Genomic DNA, 14,168 nt, shown 5'->3' with positions numbered 1-14,168 from the left:
ATATTTTGAATTTCTTTTTTTAATAAGGAAGAAGAATTTATAAAACTAGTTCCCTCTGACTTTTTGAATTCATAAGCTAAATTGTTATTAAAATGTTCTAGTATATCACTTGTGTTTAAGAAATGGAATGCATTTCAAAGACTTTGTTTGACTGCCGCATGTCTAATCATTCCCTTATTTCCATAATGTTGCTGGAATAAATGTACTGTAAGAACATTTTATTCAGTGACTCATGCTGTACACAATATCACTGATGCTTTTGAACAGTAACTTGATTTGTAACTTATTTCTTACTCAAGTTGTTTGACACATGCAGCAAACTAACTTCACATCCAGCAAAATCAGTTACAGGTGAATAGAGGAACTTCTCCACTTTAAAGTTAATGTTCTCCTTGAATTTTATAAGGTGATTACAAGGAGTATGGAGAATGATTAAAGGAATGAGGTGGAAAAAAATTACAGCCTCACTTCAGGACAAAGTATATTTCTTAACAGCAATAATATGAAAATGTTTTATATGTTTTAGGATCTCATTTGCAGTACAAATAGTGACCTACTATTTGTGTGTATATTGCTGTAAATGATGCAGGAGAAAATTCTTTCTTTGCTATAATGAATCTATTTGAAGGGGGTGGCATGGTGGTGCAGTGGTTAGCACTGTTGCCTCACACCTCTGGGACCTGGGTTCGAGTCTCCGCCTGGGTCACATGTGTGCGGAGTTTGCATGTTCTCTCCATGTCGTCGTGGGGTTTCCTCCAGGTACTCCAGTGTCCCCCCACAGTCCAAAAACATGCCGAGGCTAATTGGAGTTGCTAAATTGCCGTCGGTGTGCGTGTGAGACTGAATGGTGTGTGAGTGTGCCCTGCGATGGGCTGCCCCCCATCCTGGGTTGTTCCCTGCCTCGTGCCCATTGCTTCCGGGATAGGCTCCGGACCCCCCGCGACCCAGTAGGATAAGCGGTTTGGAAAATGGATGGATGGATGGAATCTATTTGAAATCTGCATACATCTCAGTTGACTGGAGCTGATGAGGATGGTGCTGAAGGACAGCTCTCATTATTTACTCAGGGCTCACACTGCTGTCTGCTCTGTGTTTACAGTCACAGAGGCACCAGCACAGCAGCAGCAGACCCTCTAAACATCAGCACACCTGACACACAAACTACTTCCTGTTACAGTCTTGGAAGAATGGTAATACATACTTCATCATTGTCCTGAGACCCCTGTGTTAGTTTTTGATAGTTCTCTCTAAAACCTGGCAGTCATTCAGTATTATTTGAATACCTGAATGGAAATGCAATTAAAAATAATGACATTATTGAGTAAAACTCTGAAAAGATGAAAAAAATATTGCAGTTGGTGTTCCAGTTGAACCAACCGAAGTGATACATTTATGTGCGTTTTCATCTTCTACCTGTCAGGTTTTTAATTGTTCCTTGCTTTTAAATTTTTTAATAAGTGTTCTAACAGTGCTATGTGGTACATTTACTTTTTCGTGGATCTTTTGGTAGCCATTTACGAAGGTTTACAACTATCTGTCTGCCTGTTTTTTTTTGTTTGTTTTTTGGCTGGATGGCAAAAAGCTTTGGCATGTGCGTTACGTATTTTTATATATGTGAACAGGAAGTGATGTCATGACACAAGTTCCTTAGTTTATGAAATTTAATAACTGACTAAATGACTTTTATTGCTTTTTAAAATTTGACAAACACAAAAGAACATAACCGAAAACAAATAGGCTCCCAAGGGAACTGAATGGAAGTAAAGGAGGAGGGCAAGGCATGGGCTACACAGAAATAAAATGTCAATGATGGATCTGAGAAACAGAGGACTGGGAAGCGCTTGAATACATGGCTTAAAAGGGAGCAAACAGGAGGCAGCTGGGAGTGATTAACATGAGGGCAGGAATGAGAGGTAAGGTAAACAAGCACCAGGCGTGGCTTGTAAGGGACATGCTAGGGGGAGAAACAGGGGGGTCAGATGGGCAGGGCGTGACAATAACCCTGGAAGTGTTAATAAAAGTACTTCCGAAAGGCAAACAACAACAACAAATTAATTTTTTTATAGCGCATTATCACAACGTTACATTGTCTCAAAGCGCTTTACAGCATCCGCACCCAAAGCCCCCAGTGAGCAAGCCAAAGGTGACAGTGGCAAGGAAAACCTCTCAAGAAGGAAGAAACCTTGGGAGGGACCAGACTCAAAGGGGGAGCCCATCCTCCAGGGGCCGGCAGGGATACTCAAACTGTTTGACTACTCTATGTGGGGACAGGTTAAGGAGGGTGAAATTCCATTCACCCTAACCCAAATTCTCCATCAAAAGATTCACCCTGACCTGAAAAGAAGAGTGGTGTTTGTCTTGGAGCGCACACTAGGTCCAAACAGTAAGCAAGAAAAGTCAAATTGTGTTGCATTGTGAAAGCCACATGTGTTGCCTGTGGTGGGGGCTTCTTCTGTTGATAACATGCACCATTCAGCCTTAACAGACTGTGCAGCAGGAATCCAAACAGTAGCCTATACTTACTGCTATTGGTACCTGGGGAACAGTTTTCTGTTACCCTGGAAACCAGCTATTGCAAAATGAAAACAAAAAAAAATACAGTTAACTGCAGATTGGCCAAACAGTAATTGTCTCTTTTAGTTACAGGAAACAAGTCAGTGTGGCAACACTGAATAGAAAACACAGCAGGGTTTTGGGGGCAGCTGACATACCTGATAAATTGGATTCCATTTTGTCTTTGGCTCTTTGTGTTTCCCATTTGAACTTAACAACTGCCAAGGCTTCTGAGCCCCTGAGCTCGCTTGTTCCTTATCTCCCAAGGCGAATACAATATTTCACCTTTTTTTCTGCTCTTCAGAAGCTCTGAGCTGAGCACTGATTAAAGGCACCGAGCTCCAGGATTGAGCAAAGCAGCATATTGTCTTTTATGTTTGTTTATTTATTTTCTTGAATTTATGACATAAATTCAGCCTATTCATAGTATCTTACTAGTGGTAACTGAGATCTGTATTATATGGTTTTATGTCACTGGTGTAAAACACAGAAAGACGTATCTGTGTTGAAGAGCAGATGATGAAGGTGTAAGGGAGGGGGTGAAGCATCTCAAGTGACACACTCTTTCCAGAATCAGTTACTGCCATGTAAATTTTCAGATGCCAGAAATATAATCTCACATGCATTTTTTTAAAACCACAGGAAAGTGTGCTGACTAATCACTATACAGGTGTGTACCATAATATATAAGGGAAACTCCAGTACTCAAGCAGGAAACGAATTTTTTTCACAGACATGTTCATTCCAAAATTTTTGTGGTCCACCCTGATCAGTCTCTCCACCATACATCCACTGATGATATGGAGTCTTTCCTACGATGAAAAATTTGTTATAACTGTCATTGGGAACCAGGGTATGTATCTGATTAGCTTTGAGAGCTTGGGGATGCAAGTCATCAGATCAATGGATGAATCCTATTGATACGTCATTTGCAGCAGTGTGAGTTTGATCCTTGGTTAGAGTAACATCTGTCAAGGAACAGCTGTTCCAACATGTATTGCATTACATCTTCTAAGTCTTTGTAAGGCTTTTTGTATTCCATAATCAGTTACTGTATGCAGTGCAGGGTTGTGACTAGCCTGAAGCTTATCCTAGGGGGCACAGGGCATAACTGAGGAAAACATCTTGGATGGAATGATAAAACTCTTTGCAGGACAAATGTTCATACTCACAATCACACACCACGGGCAATTTTTTGACACAGTTTCCCATAACTGCACATTTTTTGATTGTGAGAGGACTGGAATATCTGGAGAAAACCTACACAAACACAAGGTAAACATCCACACCCAGAGACAGGGGTGGGAATTGAACCTACAAATCTGGAGGTGTAAGATTACAGAGCTATCCACAGAGTCAGCAGGCTGCCACAATGCCTGCATGATGTGGGTTTGCATTTCAAAGAAGATAAGTCCTTGGATAGGCCAAGTAAAGAAGGAACATATGTCAGAATGTACTGAAGATTAAAAAAAACTAAGCAAATCAATAAAAAGGTACTTTATACTGAGAAGCATGTAGCTGGTGTTCCTCTTTAGGGTAAGGTGGTGGTCTAAACCTCAACACTTCAGCCCCAGAGAAAATTAAGAGACTACAGCACAATGTTTTGTTTCAGCCTGGTTCGTCTCTGGTTTTGTGCAGCCTGGTTCTTTTCTGTTTCTCCTTAATGAAGGGCTTCTTCCTTGCTTTATGGATTTTCAGTCCTGCTTGTAGGAAGCTGATATAAACTGTCCTAGCAGTGCACTTCACATCTGCACTTAATGTTTCCCATTCCTTTGGAAGGTCAATTGATGTCATCCTATGATTCATGAGAAACTGTCAAATAAGTTAACGGTCATCTCTGGCATTAGAATGTGGCTTCCGCCTTTTACCTGGCTGGTTTCTGGTCATACCCAGTGTCTCCTGCTTCACCTTATATTCCAAGTCTGTGTCTTACAAATTTTGAACCTGAAAGCATCCTGCTGCTCAACGTAGCCTTCAGCCAGCAGAACCACAATTAAACTGGTTTTAAAATGGATTTGTTTAAAAATATAGAGTGGTCTCTTAATTTTTTCCATGACTGATTACAGTCGTCCCTCGCCACTTCGCGGCTTCACTTTATCGCGGTTTTTTGGATATTCATTAAAAAGTTGATTGAGACTGAAAATGATACATCGCTACGCGTGGGAAGCATCTTTGCTCTTCGTAATTAAATGTACAATAATAATAACATGATATTTGTAGCATCTAATGTATCTCTTATTTTGTCTAATATATTGGATAATAGGAGTGTAATTTTCATGACCTGCCTGTAGGATCTTCTTGTGTGCCACGCCCCCTTATTAACCACGTGTTTACCCCGATTGTGACCAGCTGTTTCCTGTCAGTTTTATTCGTCCGGTGTATTTAAGTCCACGTCAGAGTCTGTAACCCCAGGTCTGTCATTGACGTTTTGATGTTACGTGGTTCTGTGTCCTGCATTTGGAGCGATTCCAAATAAACCCTTCGATCCTGATTCCTCGTCTCCCCGTTCCTGCTTCCGTGTCCAGTAATCATAACAGTAATGGTGACTAAAGGGTGTTATTGCAAGTCTAGAGGGTTCTAATAATGTTAAAAAGCGTATTTAGAAGGTCGTAAACAGGTTTTCTATGTTCGAACTACAAAAATATTCGATTTATAAATAAAGAATCCTACTTCACGGTAATTCACTTATCGCAGTAGAGTCTGGAACTGATTAATCGCGATAAACGAGGGCCGACTGTATGCACTTTAGCTACTTTACTACATGTGAGTGCTTTACTTTTACAATAAAGCTGTAGAAATGGTGTGTGAGGATGTTTTGAATAAAATAGCTACCCGAGCAAGTAAAATCCATCTGGTTGTAAGTGTTAAAAGAAGAACTTGACAGGTCAGAGGAGCTTTATATAGAATATAACCCAGCCTGCTTTATATGTGATGTATAAAAAATATATGGGATAAAGCAGTTTTACAGTAAGTCTTAAAATAAACATAAAAAATCATGACATTTAATCAGGTGATGTCTACAGTTTTTCTCCGAAGAGCTTTGTGAGAATACAAATGCATTGAAAACACATTACTATCTTGTCCCAGCAGAAAGATATGGAGAAAAAAAAATTATAAAACAGAAAATAAAATTTAAATTGACAATAACAACCAACTAATCTCCCCTGACTCACCTAACAGCCTGATTCATTTCTTGCTTAATTTCAAGGTACAAAAAGTAGACTCTAAACTTATTTCTTAGTGTATATCTACTGTCCAGCCTTTGAACCTGGGGTAACGGTAACACCGTTGATAGTTATTTAAATGAGCGTATCACTTTGTGCTGCCTTTTTAAATAGTCATTAGGAGGTTCAGTGAAGTGGTGTGGAATCTTTTCAAGAGCGATTGGTGAGCCGAGCAAAAAGAAATCAGGTTAATTAAAAAAACACCTAATTTGTTTAAAAACGTTGCCATGCTACAACACCATACTTCTTTTGATAAGAAGTAAAAAAGTGTCTTATTTGCACTTTAAAGCCCTTTGAAATTAGTTCACCCTTCTCTGTATTTCAGATGAGAGTGGCTATGTTTTACTTTTCAGTAAAAAAAACCTTTGGCAGAGCACCAACTCTCTGTGCATTGTAAGCTCTGATCTGGTTGTTAGGAGACCATGCCCAGATGTGGCTGACTATGGCTGTGGGGTCCTGATTAGTCCCTGGATGATGCTTTCTCATTTATCTATGGGTGACCATAGATTACTGAGCAATACCCAGTAGGGCATAAAAAATACCCAAAAGAATTTTGCTTGCCTGTTCCATCCATACATCCATTTTCAGAAACCGCTCAATCCCAACTGGGATCACATGGGGACCGGAGCTTATCCAGGGAACAATGGATGTAGGCTGGAACCAACCCTGGGCTGTCGATAACACACCGCAGGGCGCACACACTCACATGCACACTACCACAGAGCCAGTTTAGACTGCTTGCCTGTTGTTTCTGCAAATGATTGATCGTGATTTGAAACAATCGCAATTTCACTCGCTACCCCAAAGTGTTTATTTCATTGATGGAGCTTTTATTAGACAGCAGAACTTACACCACTTCTGGGAGATCTTGACAGCATTGGTGCTCTGAGTGATTTATTTACGCTCGTCTGCAGAACTCGTACAGCTGTAAGGAATACACGATATATGTCCTACCAGTACAAAAAATGCAGCATATGTGAGGTGAATTGATGTAAATTTCTGAGTGCATTTAGCTTGAAAATTCTCTATTCATTCCTAACTTCTTTTTTTCCTCAAAATCCTGTGTTTAAGACAACCTGACCTCAGGAGTCAGAATGGAATGAAATGGCTGCAGTGTTTTTACTGGGCTTCTTCACTGGCTTCACTGTCACAATCCATCACTTTCTCTGCCCCCCACAATCTGTCACAGTCCATCACCTTCACTGGCTCTCACAATCTGTCTCAATCTGTCAACTTCACTGGATCCTCACAATCCATCTCAATCCATCACCTTCTCTAGCTCCCCACAATCCATCTCAATCCATCACCTTCACTGACTCCCACAATCCATCTCAATTCATCACCTTCTCTGGCTCCTCACAATTCATCTCTACAGGAGATATGGGGATTTGGAGATTATTGGTTAAAACATCTACATGGGCTAAGATTATGTGGAACATTGGAGCCAGTTAATTGCTCAGTGATATTTACTATTGTATGGTCTTGCTGTGTTTTGTATTTTTTCTATTGATAGTTCAGTTTCCTCCAAGAAATTTAAGAGCCAAACTCTCTGAAAAGATACAGTGTATAGCCCAAAAACCAGACTTTACAAAAAACACTGGAGCATCTGTTGTGAACATAACAGCAGAGAAGACAGAAGCATAATCAGGTAACACCACATAACACCAGGTAAGGCTTGTTAGCTCAATCTTGGTTTTTCATGGAAAATTCGCCCATATTCTCTCCAAACAGCACAGGAATCTTAGCTGCTCAAAAAACACTTGGCATGAAATCTTATGCCAAGGCAGAGGACTTGAACTATTTCTCAAGACCCCCTCCATGACTAAGACAGCAACTAACACTGATCTCAAGCCCTGTGTGTGAATACTAATGAACCTTTAAACCAAAGAGTACTAAAGCAAAATGAAAAGGGACACATTAAGGGTGCTGTAAATGTTTATTACAGTCAGGCAAATTATGACCTACTTAAATACAATGTTGCAATAAAGTCTCCAAATACTCCCTTGGAGGACTAGGAATATAAAAAATTAACATATAGCCATGCCCACACCACAACATCAGAATTATTTCTGTCCCACTTAAAACTGATTAACGTATGAGGGGTGTGTTAAGGGTATGCCCCCCCTGCCTGACTGATGAATACAGAATGAATAAAAAGTTTGGACACACCGATCCATATAAAGGCTTATTTGCACTATTCACTGCATTTTATAATAATAATAAAGACATCAAAACTGCAAAATAACATATAGGGAATTACGCACTAACCAAAAAATCTTGTTTGGGGCATAGCTCTGTCAACTGGGACTTAGAAGGTTACCAGTTCAAATCCATCGGTCGGCAGACTGATCTCACTATTGGGCCCTTGAGCAAGGCCTAAACCCCAATTACTCCAGGGCCTGTCTGACCCTCCTGTCTCCTACATGGCAGTTTCATGATGTGGGATACCTTCTGGGATTACTTTCTAGCTGTCCTGAAGGATCTCTCATGAGCACTCATCTTTTCGCCTCTTTTCCTTCACTCTCTGGTCGAACTCCTTCAAAACCATCTCTGCTACATTTAGGACAGGTGCCAGGTCATGTGATTCAACACTACATTGCTCTCGTTTTAAGATCGCTTGGCATGTACAAACATTTGATTGGCACTGTATCTTTTGTCCTGCAGGATGACCAAACTAAATATGCAGGGACACTGTCTTTTAACTCCTCATCTGATAGGAGCTTCTTTGATCTTTATTCACCTTATTGGACTTTCCTTGTGTATTCTAGAAATTTTTGATAGGTGTTAAACTCACTTAATATCAGTTTCTATTTACCTTTAAATATGGGTGACTTTATACAAAAGCTTGAATTAGAAGTACCTGAAAAATAAGCCATTTCTTTGTAAATTTTCTCCCACAGTGCATTGCTGTAAATCTCATGAATACGGAACTGTAAGTCTTACCAGCACGCGAGCATTCAGTAGGCACTCAGGGCTTGTGTCCCCAGCAGGTCTCCCCATTTAGCCTTCTCATTGTTCACCAAGTGTGTGTGAAACGGCAAACTGGAGGGGCAGTATGTAACATCAAAGAGGGCGGAAAAGGGGCAAGTTCAGCAACCCTCTGAGTATGACTGGATGATGAAATGCTTGTTCACAAATTACATGAACCAATACATAATATTATTAAGATCAAGCAGAGAATGTTGTTTTATAAAGCTGTGAAACATATTAAGAGGCCACTATAAATTTTTAAACAAATCTGCATTTTTAGATCATAGTTTAATTGTGGTTCTGCTCGCTGAAGGCTACACTGAGCAGCAGGATGCTTTCAGGTTCAAAATTTCAAAGACAGCAGAACACAAGATTAAGGTGAAGCAGGAGACGCTGGGAACGACCAGAAACCAGCCAGCTAAAAGGCAGAAGCCACATTTTAATGCTAGAGAAGACTGTTAACTTATCAGATAGTTTCTCATGAATTGTAGGATGACATCAAGTGACCTACAAAAGGAATGGGAAACATTAAGTGTAGATGTGAAGTGCACTGCTGGGACAGTTCATACTAGCCTGCTAGAAGCAGACGCACACCCATAAATTGAGTAATGAGTAAAACAAAAAATTGTGCTGTGGTCTCTTAATTTTTTTGCATGGCTGTAGTATCTGGATACATTCATGTGAGAAGTTGTTGAGCTTTCTTTTATTATATCACACTTATTTGTTTAGCAGATGCTTTAATCCAAAGCAATATTCAATTGAGAAAGCAGGGTCAGCCAGTCTCTGGAGAAATTGGAGTTAACGGCTTTGATCAAGGGCCCAGTGGTGACTCTGCCAACCATGACTCGTTTGACGTAATTGCCCCTTTCCTGGGACTCTTGTGCCCTGTTGTCCAACAGGTGATGCCTCTCCATTACAATGCACAGCAGTTTGCCCCTTTACGTCATTCTCACTACAGATTGTTAGTTGTCAGGTTCACGTCACAGTTGAGGCTTCCCCATCCTCACGTTCCCCAAGACCTCTGCTTCTAGAATCCTGAAATCAGTATCTCTGTCCTAAAAACCAGAAACCAGCCTTTGCACATCACACAGCACATCAGTCAGCTTCATTTCACTAAAAGAAACGGATGCTTCTGCCGCATTTCACAGAATTGACCAGTGTCTTGCACTGGACAGTCTCCTCTGGATGACTGTTTAATTCTTTCTAACTGTTACAGAGACAGAATGAAATCCTCAGTGCTGAAGGTCTTAATCATAATGAAGGTGTGTTAACTTGCAGAAGATAACCAGCATGCAGAAAAGACTATGAAGCCAGAACTGAGCTAATGTTTCTGCTATGTGTCACGGTGTGGAGAAAAAGGGTCTCGGAACAGGGCAGAGTGACCGTAAAGAGTGAAATAAAAAATGCTGTTGGCTGGGTGCTGCCAGGCCGTCCCTTTTGAACATTTGTAGAATTGAAATTTTTTGGGAATCATTTCTTACTGATGCTTGAAGCGCTTTGGTCGAAGTTCTCACAGTGATCCAATTTCCTATTTTAAAGAGATTTCTAAGCCTGGACTTTTTTGATGTTTTTTTTACAAGTAGGCTGGTGAGTAAAAATAAAGAAGTATGAGTAGAACCAGACCTGCTAGAATCTAATTAAATCAGCCAGGCCTCATTTACAGTCTAGGGAAAAAGATTTAAAGAGTTTACGTAAATTCTGATTTAATTACCTTTGGAAATATTCAGAAAATATTCTTATTTTCTTAAATATTATTGAAAAAAGCTATTAAGAAAGGGGACAAAAGTTGCATCATATCAATCATGGAATCTTAGCTTGCAAAAGGGGTTCTGAGCACAAGTGGTCAACACATATTAACCGTCTTAATGTGAGGAAAAAAGAAATTTCAGAACATCCATCCATCCATCCATCCATCCATTTTCTGAAATTGTCCTATTCAGGGTCACAGGGGTTCCGGAGCCTATTCAGGAGGCTATGAGCACTAGACTGGGAACAACCTAGGATGGGGCATTATCCCATCGCAGAGCACACACACACATACACACACACACACACACATATACACACAGCATTCACTCACACACCATGCACACACACACCATGCACTCACACACACACACATACACACACACACAGCATTCACTCACACACCATGCATACACACACCATGCACTCACACATGCACACTATTGGCACATTTATTATATAAATGTGGATCATTTTGTAATTTTACTAGATAAAGTAACACAGGGAGGAACACATGTCGATGTGCAGTACATTTTCCCCTCTAACTAATCCAGTAGCCCTTTTTAGACTGGCCTGTTAAATCACACTACAACTGTGCTCTAATGAATCTCCTTTACCATGCACCTTCTTTTGTATCAACAATCGCATGTCACAGACATGTCATTTCTCTGTCCCTTTTAAGAGTCGAATGCACGGTTCCTCTAATTATCATTTCCCGCCAGACATCTTCAGCCCTCCCCCATCCACACAGGGAACTGTGCTCTGCTTTGATACCAAATCTGCCATTTCGTTTGGCTCGAAAGCCTGTTTCTCACCTGATGCCGATGACAGTTGGGATTTTCACTGAATAAATTTAGCTTCCAGTTGTCTCAGTTTTACTGAAGGGGGTGGGCACATCTAGACTTGAGCACGAGTAAATACAAAATAAAACATTTAAAAGCCTGGTTACAGTACAGTGTTTTTAGGGACCTCATACCACATACATTTAACAAGCCAAACATAGGAAATCACCCCCCTCTGGAGGACACTGCGAAACTTTCAGCTTTCACAGATTAGGCTCTACTACCAAGCTGACCTATTATATCATCTATCCATGAAATTTTATGTAATTAGTACACTCACCAGTTTAGTGCCTGTCCAATTAACTTAGTTTTGTGATTTTTCAGTTCCTTTTCAGACATTTATTTAACATTATATATATATATATATATATATATAAATAAATTTTATTATTGTGCTGCTGAGGAGGAACTCAAATCAGGAACTCAAATCAGCACTTCAGCTAGTATGAAACAGTGAGTGTGGCCACTAATCCATGAGTTCAGAATTGTACGACTGATTTTGATTGATTGTAAATGAATGTACTCTCACACCTAACCGGTGCTCAATATAAAGAGGCTGTTCACATTCAGATAATTAACATCATGAAAATGGGGTTCGTCCAGTTATCAGAAAATCAAAATTCAAAGTGCAAATGCATCACTAGATATAATTATTTAACACTTATTTTCCAGTTTTTTGTTAAACAATGCAATATTCTATTACTGCCATCTCAGAAACAATATTCTTCACTTTCACCATAAAACAAACTTTACCAACTCTATTCCCTAATCAATGCTTAATTGATGCTTTTACTTTTAGAAACATAAGAAATAATGTTCTGCCCATTGGTTATTCATCTAGAGTAAACTAATACTTAACAAGCTGGATTTTGTTTTGCTTCCTTAATAATTTCAATGCCATTGTACCAGTCCCTGGTCAACAATTGTCATTATCTACAACAAAAAATCGAGAGATTCTCCATATTATCTGATAGTTGGAAGTAATCAGCTCATTTTAATCAGCTCCAGTCAATAAAGATTGCTCAGGAGTTTTTTTCTGAAATATCTGCTACCTTTCACTGTCTTATCTAACTTGGTGAGGATTTTCACTACAGAGGAACCCGATAAAGCAGGTGGGATCTTTCCTTGGATGGTAAAAGTCGCCATCCAGACTTAAAAATAGATTGAAGATACTCTTTCATGCACATTTCATGGCTTGGATTATTCATGATCGTGATTAAGAACATTGTCTGTGATTGAGCAAAGAAGCTTGGGATTTTTCGCCAGAACCCGATCTATCATACCCAAGTTTTGGTCTCCTGGTTACCGATGCCAGTCCAGCCTAATTGCTATGCAGCATATGCTTAGAGACCTGGGCTACAACTCAAATTAAAGCAAATTATAGGCTTCAGAAGAATGGCAATGAGGCTGAATCACAGGGGTTTCGCAGCTTCTATAACATGAAACTTAGAGAGCTGTTAGTAAGAGGATCAGCAGAGAGCTTTCACAGCTTTCAAGAGGGGAGATCCGAACAAGAATGCACTAGGCACCGGCGTGTCAGGGACACAACATGTGTCTGCACTTGTCAGTTATTTCTAACGAAGCTTAAAGATGAGCTTGTCCTGCAGAGAAATTGGAAAGCTTTGTTCAAAAGTAATTATACGCAGCTTTGTGAACTTACCTTTGCAAGTGCTGGAGAGGGAATTGTCGTTTCTGTCACTTGTGTCCCCGCTGGTCCCCTCTTGCTGCACTCCTGTGACAGTTCAGCAGCCAGACTGCGGACATCATAAACATCCCCGGTCTGTAGAGTCGAATCAAAAAACTTGAGGAAAACCACTATGGAAGGTGGACAGAGAGTAACATGCAGACAAGAGTCAGTCCTTAGTCCACTGAACAGGATCTGAACGGCTGGAGCTCGGCAAGGGAGATGAAACAATACTGGCTGAGTGAGTGAATGAGGGAGGGAAGAAAGGGGGTGGGGGCTGTGTGTACGGCAGTGTCAGTGCGAGCGCCTCTCTGAGCGCATGCACACGTGTGTGCGTGTCTGTATGTGCGTGCGTGTGTGTGTCTGCACGCGTGGGTACACACGCCTGCCTTTTATGTGCCGCCAGCAGAGTTACAGGGTTACTGTTGCTACACAGAAAGAGCGGCTCCCCGTTCTGGCAACCCAGTCAGCCCCCCCCCCCCCCCCCCAAGCCTGCAAGCCTGCCCCCACTCCAACAAGCAGCCTGGACCTGATATCTGTGCCAGAATGCTGAGAGCTGCTCCGCAATCTGCCCTGAAGGAACCCAGAGAAAGAGGACTTTGAGAGAAGAGGTGAGGGATGTGGCCCCGACCTACAGCCAGCGTTGCACTAGCTGACGTGTGTTTCCAAACAGAGAATGAAAGCGTCATTGAGTACCTGTCTCCCACCACCAAATCCTTACCCTTTACTTATATGTGTACTTCAGCTACAGGTTTCCGTCTCCGTGACGACCTCTGCCCCATTCCCCTGAGCCCCCCTTCCCCAGAGCTCCTGTTCATCAAACGCTCTAAGGTCACTGAAAAGAACAACATCACGGGGAGGTGGTTCCAGGCTCCTGCATGTCACTGACACGGGGGGGGGGGGGGGGGGCACAGCAGACAGGTGACAGACATGGTAACACAGCAGGCAAAGACCTTCCACCCCACGTTCGAGCTACAATTTGTCATAGATGCGGGGTGGTCTGTCAGATATACAGGTCTGAACCTCACAGGCTCACACCATACCCAGCCAGCTCCACACACTTGATAATTGGTCATTGAAGAAACATGGACTTAAATCAGCGATGACTCCCAGTGCAGACCTTCTTTTTCCAGATACTTTTTTGCTTCG

The 14,168-nt window shown here is 41.1% G+C and overlaps 1 protein-coding gene across 1 annotated transcript in view; it reads right to left on the bottom strand.

The window, feature by feature from the left end:
- LOC125739147 (protein shisa-like-1a) overlaps window positions 1-13,348 on the bottom strand; it is a 44,471-nt gene extending 31,123 nt beyond the window's left edge. Inside the window, exon 1 of the mRNA XM_049008968.1 lies at window positions 12,996-13,348. The gene's annotated coding sequence lies outside the window, so the exon portion shown is untranslated. The remainder of the gene's footprint in view (window positions 1-12,995) is intronic.
- Window positions 13,349-14,168: the final 820 nt, after the last annotated feature.

The sequence above is a fragment of the Brienomyrus brachyistius genome, chromosome 3 (assembly GCF_023856365.1).
Source record: "Brienomyrus brachyistius isolate T26 chromosome 3, BBRACH_0.4, whole genome shotgun sequence".
Taxonomy (NCBI): Eukaryota; Metazoa; Chordata; class Actinopteri; order Osteoglossiformes; family Mormyridae; genus Brienomyrus; species Brienomyrus brachyistius.
The sequence above is the reverse complement of the archived record's forward strand: the minus strand, read 5'-3'. Positions and strand labels throughout refer to the sequence as shown.